The sequence below is a fragment of the Bison bison genome, unplaced genomic scaffold, assembly GCF_000754665.1.
Source record: "Bison bison bison isolate TAMUID 2011002044 unplaced genomic scaffold, Bison_UMD1.0 scf7180017864291, whole genome shotgun sequence".
Taxonomy (NCBI): domain Eukaryota; kingdom Metazoa; phylum Chordata; class Mammalia; order Artiodactyla; family Bovidae; genus Bison; species Bison bison.
Window position 1 is genome coordinate 744,242 of NW_011494863.1, and position 7,371 is coordinate 751,612.

The following is a 7,371-nucleotide window of genomic DNA, read 5'->3' on the forward strand; positions in this document are numbered from 1 at the left end:
GAAAAGGGGTCTAGGCACTGCCACTTCAGTCCCCTAAGCAGGTTCTCGCCTGTCCTTTCTCCTCCACACCCACCCCCATGGGACAGATTGCCTTCATTCCCTCCCTCCTCTTCAGTAAATATTTGACACCAACTGGGAACCAGGTACTGGACAGAGCGTGGAGGTGAGTTAGGCCTTGCCTTTTCTAAAGCCCACAAGTTTTGGTCCCCAGGAGGGGGAAGGTGATGAGTATTCCAGAGACTCTCCATGATGTCCTAGCCTCAATCCTGAAAGTCCTAGGCATGAGGAAGCAAGGGGCAGAAGGACCCCCACAGGCTGCAAGAGAGGAGAGTTGGACCTCGAAGAAGTCTTCTGTTTCTTCCTAAGAAATGGCTGTGGCTGCGACAGAGAGGGGAGAATGTCTTCTCCAAAGCCAGTGATCATCCTTGAAAACTCCCCAGGGTGGTCTACTCCCCCAGTGTTCCCTGACCTGCCCCCTCCCCCAAGGCAGAGCCCTCAGACATAGATCTGAGAGCACATTCTGGTCCTTCTCTGTCCATATAGAGTGACCACTTCCTCAGGCCACCCCAAGGAATAGGGCAAAGGGTCAGGGGATATGAAGCAGTGAGTCCCCTCTTTAGTTTTTCGAATAAAGTAGTTCTAGCCCTGCCACATCCCATTATGCTTTTGGAAAGTGGGGAAAAGCTACTTCAGTCAATAAAAAGTTCCAACCAGGGACTTCCCTGGAGGTCCAGTGACTAAGACTCTGCTCCCAATGGAGGGAACCCAGGTTCGATCCCTGGTCAGGAAACTAGATTCCATATACTGCAACTAAGAGTTCGCATGCCGCAACTAAGACTCAGCACAGCCAAATAAATATTTTAAAAGTTCTGACCATTATCCCTCTGCTCCACTCTCCCTGCCAGAGTCTTTGGGCCCCTAGGGGCAGTGGCAACCTCTGAGCAGCAGCTCTTGGAGCCCAGCAGGTATGGTTCCTCATCACTTTGCCCTTCTTCCTCATCTATGAGTCTGAGGAGATGACACAACAGGCCCAGAGAGCTCCAGGCCAGATCTCTCTAAGTGGAGCACTAGCCAGCTGTCCTGACAGAAATCACATATATCTAAAAAAGCATCTTGTATATCTTAATGATTTCTCAACAGCCCCTGATTGAAGCATGCTCAATTTAGCCGTGCCGTAAGTAACTTTTTATATTTCCTTGGGGAATCATTTCACTTATGAATCTTTTCTGAATCTGCAATCTCGATTAAAAGTTGATTTTTTTTTTCTTGTCTCTGTCTCCTCAGCTTCTGAGATGTTTCCCTAGCGAAAAGGGTGGTAGCACCATCAATCCTCTCTTGTTAGCCTGTCTGGGTCAGGAGAATTCTTCCTGAAGGGTCCTGGAAGCAGCAGTCAAGCCTCTTCTGTGATAGCACCTGGGGCTTTGTGACCTGAGGGGGAGCTGCCCTGGCCAAGGCGCTTATAGAGAGGTTGGGCGCATTGCCAGTCTCCTACCCATATACACTCCCCTACCAGCCCCCCCTACACACAGCGTTACACTGGGGGAACTGTCTAGCCCATTCTGCCTTTAGAATGTCTCCTCACTAGTAGTTTAAGAATTTAAAAAGGAGACGGAGAACCCTTTAAGGGTTCAGCTTGAGAGTACACAACAGGTTCAAATCCTGGCCCCGTTCCTGAACAACTGTCACAGCCTGGTAAGTCACGTCTCTGGGAGCCTCAGTTTCCCTATTTGCAAAATGAGAATGTGATGACTAAATAAATTACCAAGGAGATAAAGAGTTTAGCATAATATCTTCAGAAAGGCAGCCTTTATTTCTCTTGAGGGAACCCCAGCACCAGGGAGCAGGGTTGGAACAATGCCAAGGGTCCTATCTCGGTTCTGAACAGTATCTAATTCTTTTCCCCAACCACTCATTATCTAGTCCTAGTGACACCCCTTGGGCTGAAGTGGTGGGACTGGCATAGTTATCTCCCTGAGATTAAGGGTCTGGTGGGGTTGGGACTTGCCCAGGGGCTGCCCCATGAGGCCCACCCAGAGTTTCTGACTCTCCTGAGAGACAAAGGTCAGGGCTACAGTGGGAAGGCTGGAGGGCAAACTAGGGTGAGAAGCTCTGAAGTTAGAAGGGCCTTTGCCATAGACAATGTCCCCATATACTCCCCGCCCCCCACCTCCCTCCAATCAGGGGAAGGATTTGTCCAGGTGCTGGGACCTCTGGCTGTGACCTCTAACCTCCTACTCTGGCCTCCAGTGGGCTTTCTGAGTCACAACTGGGGGTGGGGCTGGGGGACACGGCAGCACAGGCTGCTCTGGGAGTTAACAATTTACGAGGGGCCCCTTCCTGAGGCCTCCCTCCTCACAGGCCAGGCAAGGCAAGCAAGCAACCCCGTGACAGCCCAGGCGACTAGACACAGAACCAGTCCCGCCAGTTCAAAGAGCAGTTCATCCGGGGCTTACCCCCAGGCAATTGCCTGAGCACCCCATTCTCTGGAAAAACAAAGTAGGGCTTGGTAGATGAAGTCTGGTCTGGGGAAAGAGGCTGGGTCCTGTTTTAAAGTCTCAATGCTCTACCTTCTGGGGCTAGATCTGTGAGGGGAGGCTGAGCCCCACCTCTTCCACCTCCAGTTTTCTCCCTATCATCCACCAGAGCCAGTAGATCTTGGGTAGAGCACTTTCTGGCCAGGCTGGCTTCTGGATGCCCAGGGCACACACACCCTCACCCTTTGTTCTGGTCTACAGTCTCCAGATTTGAGATGCTGTGTCCTCCCATCCCCCAAGGCCCCATTCTGTTACTTCAGGATCCCTCCCTCCCCATGATTCTGAGGGCCATGGAGCCACACAGCTTTGGCCTCTGAGTGCACCCAGTCCCTTCCCACTTCCCATAGGAGAGACAGCTGAACCAGGATTGTGCCTAGAGAAGTCGAGAGTTACTGTCACAGGCATGACACCCCCAACTGTCCCTGCCCCTCTCCCCTCGTCACATTTGGCTGAGTTCCCTATTTCCCTGGGTCTGGCAGAGTATCGGGCTACTTCTGGTTGTGTGTGGCACACGTGTAGCTGTGCTTGGGCAAGCAGAACTACAAAGTGTGTGAGGTGCATGTATTGGCCTGGTCTCTGCTCCCTCCCAGCCTCACCCCAGAGTCATTTTGTTCTGGGACTGAAGGAGTAACCCTTCTACTAGTCTTTTCCACTCTGTTTGCACAGCTCAGGGCCGGGCTGGGCCACCAAACTGACTTCTTAGGGATGGACTGGACCCTGACCTCCTAAGAAACAGACCTAGCTTTTCTGAAATTTCCTTCTAGTTTCACACTTCTCTTGTCCCTTCAGAGGTCATGGGGACAGCAGTGGTACCTAAGGGCCAATGGTCAGTATGTGAGTCCTGAGACCCCAGAGGCCTGGGCCTATGCCTAGGCAGTCAGGCATCTCTCTTCCCCTGCCATGTTTGCACCCCCAGCCCTGCTCTGGGTGAAGTGTAACCACCAGTGTGACCCCACTGAAGACTATCCTGCACCCTGCCCTGAAGCAAGACTCCAAATGCCCTGGCCCTCATTTTCTGTGGTAACAGATGAGGGAACTGGTGCCTCAGTAGAAGGGTATGCCAGGCTCTGCACTGACCATCTAAATTGGAAACCCTAACTCCCACACTCCTCTCCACACAGCCATTCCAAGCCATTGGATGTTTAATCGGTGACTGGTGGCTCAGACGGTAAAGCGTCTGCCTACAATGTGGGAGACCCAGGTTCAATCCCTGGGTTGGGAAGATCCCCTGGAGAAGGAAATGGCAACCCACTCCAGTAGTCTTGCCTGGAAAATCCCATGCATGGAGAAGCATGGTAGGCTACAGTCCGTGGGGTTGCAAAGAGTTGGACACGCCTGAGCCACTTCACTTAATGGAAAAGGTAGATCCCTCCTACAAGGCAGTGGTTTAAATCCTGGTTTTGCTACTCTGTAACATTAAACAGCTGTGTGAGTCCTAGGATTAAGCATATTCACTGAAAGCAATTAGTATGGTACAAGACACATAGTAAGTGCTCAGAAAAATGTTGGCTACAATCCTTGTTACTGGTACCTACTTAGTGCCAGGCTTCAGGCCCAAAGCAGGAAGGGGACTCTCCCTTACTCTCAACAAATGTTTGTGGATGGTAGTAGTGAGGGGACAGGAGACAAATGAGCAAATAAAAGCTATTTCTGTGCAGTGTGGTCACTGTGGCCATAGGAGGGGACAGATGCAGGGCCCCAAAGCCAGGCCACAGACTACAATTGCTCAGTACATGCACTACAAAAAAGCCAGCTGGCAAAGGGAGCAAGAAGACTGGAAGACAGTTCATGACCTGCTGCCAAATGGGGGTACCTATACCTGCCAAAAAGTGGTAGCTTTTTCTGATTTGCACAAAGGCTAGTGCTGGCTCTGTAGAGAGAAGCCAAACTGAGGCAGGGAATAGAAGTCAGAGAAGATTCCCAGTAGAGTGATAACATGCTCTTGGTCTTCAATGAGGACTTCAGGAGGTGAGCTTGATTAAGACCCTTCTGGGCAGAGGGAACAATTTGTACAAAGTCATGCAAACTTGAAGGGAAGTTTTGAGGTATCTGAAAGAACCACCAGTGTTGAATGGTGTTGGTCAGCAGGGCTTAGGAACTGCAGGGAAGAACAGGACCAGTTAAGGAAGCCAGACCAAGCTGGGGCAGGAGCTTGAGCTGAGCCTGATGGGCTCTGAGGAGTCACTATAGGATGATGACCAAGGTGAATCCCAGACAGAGAAGCTTCACTAGGCCAACAAATCTCAGGGGTTAGGAAAACAACTTTGGTGCCTGTCTCATGTCAGTTTCCTCATCTGAAAATTGGGAATGCTACCACTACTGGGGATGATGTAAGGATTAAATGAGATAAGGTGCCTTAACTGTTTAGTTTAATGCCCTATTCAAGGTGAAGGCTTTGTAAATGCCAGCTATGGATATTTTAACCAGAACCAGGAGAGCAGGATCCTACCCAGAAGACAGGGCAGGTGGCTGCATGCCTCTTCTCTCCCCAACAGGTACTGGAGACTTATGGAAATTGCTTCCTAAATCCTTAGATTGATTGAATAGCAATGTGAAATTCAAATACTTTTTGGGAGGAATAGTGAACCAGGATCCCTTTACTTCTTGTGGAAGGGGCATAGAGTGGGGATAGTCACCCCCAAGGCCAGAGACCTCCTGCCCAATCCTTCCTGGGTGTCTCCCTCTTGTTTCACTCGTTATGGTTACAGTTCTATGCAAATGGCTTGCACATGGCATTTCCTGTTCATGTTGCATTTTCCATGTGGACAGTTCTGCCAGTCTCCTCTCTGGTTCCTATCTGGGGTGGAGAGGTGAGGATCTGGGTCTCCCTCTACTTAATTTCCAGGAGAAGGGGAAGACTCCAAGATTGACTCTAAACTGGGCCAGACATATGCAAACACCCATCCCTGAAAAAGTCACCATTGGGATTACTTGACTCATCTCCATTGCAGCCTGCAGCCCCTTGGCCTTTGCCAAGTTGGGGAGGGTGGGCAGACGTCCTTGGGGAAAAAGTGGATATTTAGTAGTAATTCCCTAAGGTGGAGGTACTGTCCCCCACACCCCATGAATTTCAGCATGAAGCTTTTTTCAGGTGTGCAGGGCCTGATTCCACATTCTCCCCAGCTAGGCTGCAGTTCCCTGAGGACGAAGTTTCATTTCTTGGGTCCTAATCCTCTGAGGCCTGCTGCTGACTCCTGGGGAACAAGTCCCTCCTCACAGTCTGGGCCTGAGCTTCCTCAGAAAAGGTAGATCGTGGTGGGCTAAGTGTTTGGAGATCTCTGGTCATCTTGGCATGGGACGCTGCCTCCTTTTTCCTCATATAGTCAAGTGAGTGTCCAACACAGTACCTGACACTCAGGGTCAGCCAGAATGTCTGTCTTTAAGCAGTTTAGGGGTGATAATCTAGAGGTGTTCATTTGTCTTAAAACTATGTTCTCAGATCAAGTACCTTGCTTTCCTCATGTGGTATGTTTGGGGTGGCTTTGAGGAACATTGCTGGAGAGGAGAGGCTAAAGCCTCCCCCCCCACTTAGGAGCCATTCCTTGACACACAGTTGAGAGAACACTTCTCAGCATTTGAGGAAGGGAGGGGGTGTCCACGAGAGAGTCACTCCCTGTGGCCTTGGAGGTCAGGGCAGGTAGACAGGCAACACATTCCAGATGAACTCTGCCCTCTGACACCTCCCTCACACCCCTATCCCCTGGCTGGGTCAAAGTCCCAAAGCCAAATTTAGAAAGCTTGGACGGTGGGCATCCACAGGCTGCTCCTGTGAGACCCAGGCCCCAGGCGCTGCAACACCCAGGCAAGCAACACCAAGGAGGAGAAGAGACAGTGAGGTGGGAACTGCTTCCACTTCTTCCACTAAGACTGCTCCTGTGACTGGAGGCACCCGGGCTGCCACAGTTAACTCCCACTTATCTAGGCCCCAGGCTGTAACATTTAACCCTAGGTAGACTTCCCCAACCGCCCTGCCCCTTTCCTGCTAGGGTCTCTCCTTTGGGGGCTGTGTTTTCTCTGGCGCAGGAAGCACAAAGCCACCCCCACGAATTCCACAGAACTGAAGAAACTTTCCACTTGGGGAAAGACCCGGGGCTTGCGCTATGGGTCTCTGAAGTGGTGAGAGGTCGACATATGCAGCTTTAGGATTAGCCCAAGCTGGGCAGATGGAGGGGCCAGTGAATGACGGTGAGGATGTGCGGGTCCAAATCTGAATCCACTGGGTTTTTATTCTTTCAGCCAGTGTCTGTTGAGCATGGCGCTGTGCTAGGCACTGTTTCAGGCTCAGAGTTCACAGGCCACCGTCTCAGAACACCACTATGTGGTCTCTTTAGCTTCAGGACTCAAGTGTTCTGGTTGGGGGCGGCGTAGCAAACAAAATGTCCTTTCACGAATCAGTTTCCTCATCTGTGTAATGGGAACAGGGACGTCTGCCCCCCCTTTCTCCCTGGGAACTAGAGCCCACTGAGTATGGGAAAGCGCTCTGGGAAGAGTGAAATCTTTGAACATGCGTCTAGTTCCAAGAGTGCTCGGCTAGGAGTACCCGGCCCCACGCGCACCTGAGCTGAGGGGCGCGGCCAAACCCTCCCTACTGGTCCTTGAAGCATCGCGGCCGGCTGGCGAGAAAAGGCAGAGGGATGGCGGATTTCCCTGTAAGGTGCGTCTTCAAGCCCATGCACTCCTTACAGAACGGGTGAGGTCCTCTTATTTTTTTGTAAAGTTGCGGGAAAAGAGGTGAAGACCGGGCGCGCTGGAGAGCTGAGCCTTGGCCGACCTCGTCAGAGCGCGGGGAGCTAGAGGCGCAGTGGCTGCGGCTCCGGCCTCAGAGCCTGCGGCGTCC

At 51.6% G+C, this 7,371-nt stretch overlaps 1 protein-coding gene across 1 annotated transcript in view; it reads left to right on the forward strand.

Annotated features, from left to right (window-relative positions):
- The first annotated feature begins 3,786 nt into the window (after positions 1-3,786).
- Positions 3,787-7,371, forward strand: part of CXXC5 (CXXC finger protein 5) — a 38,775-nt gene continuing 35,190 nt past the window's right edge. The window contains exon 1 of the mRNA XM_010850343.1: positions 3,787-6,370. The gene's annotated coding sequence lies outside the window, so the exon portion shown is untranslated. The remainder of the gene's footprint in view (positions 6,371-7,371) is intronic.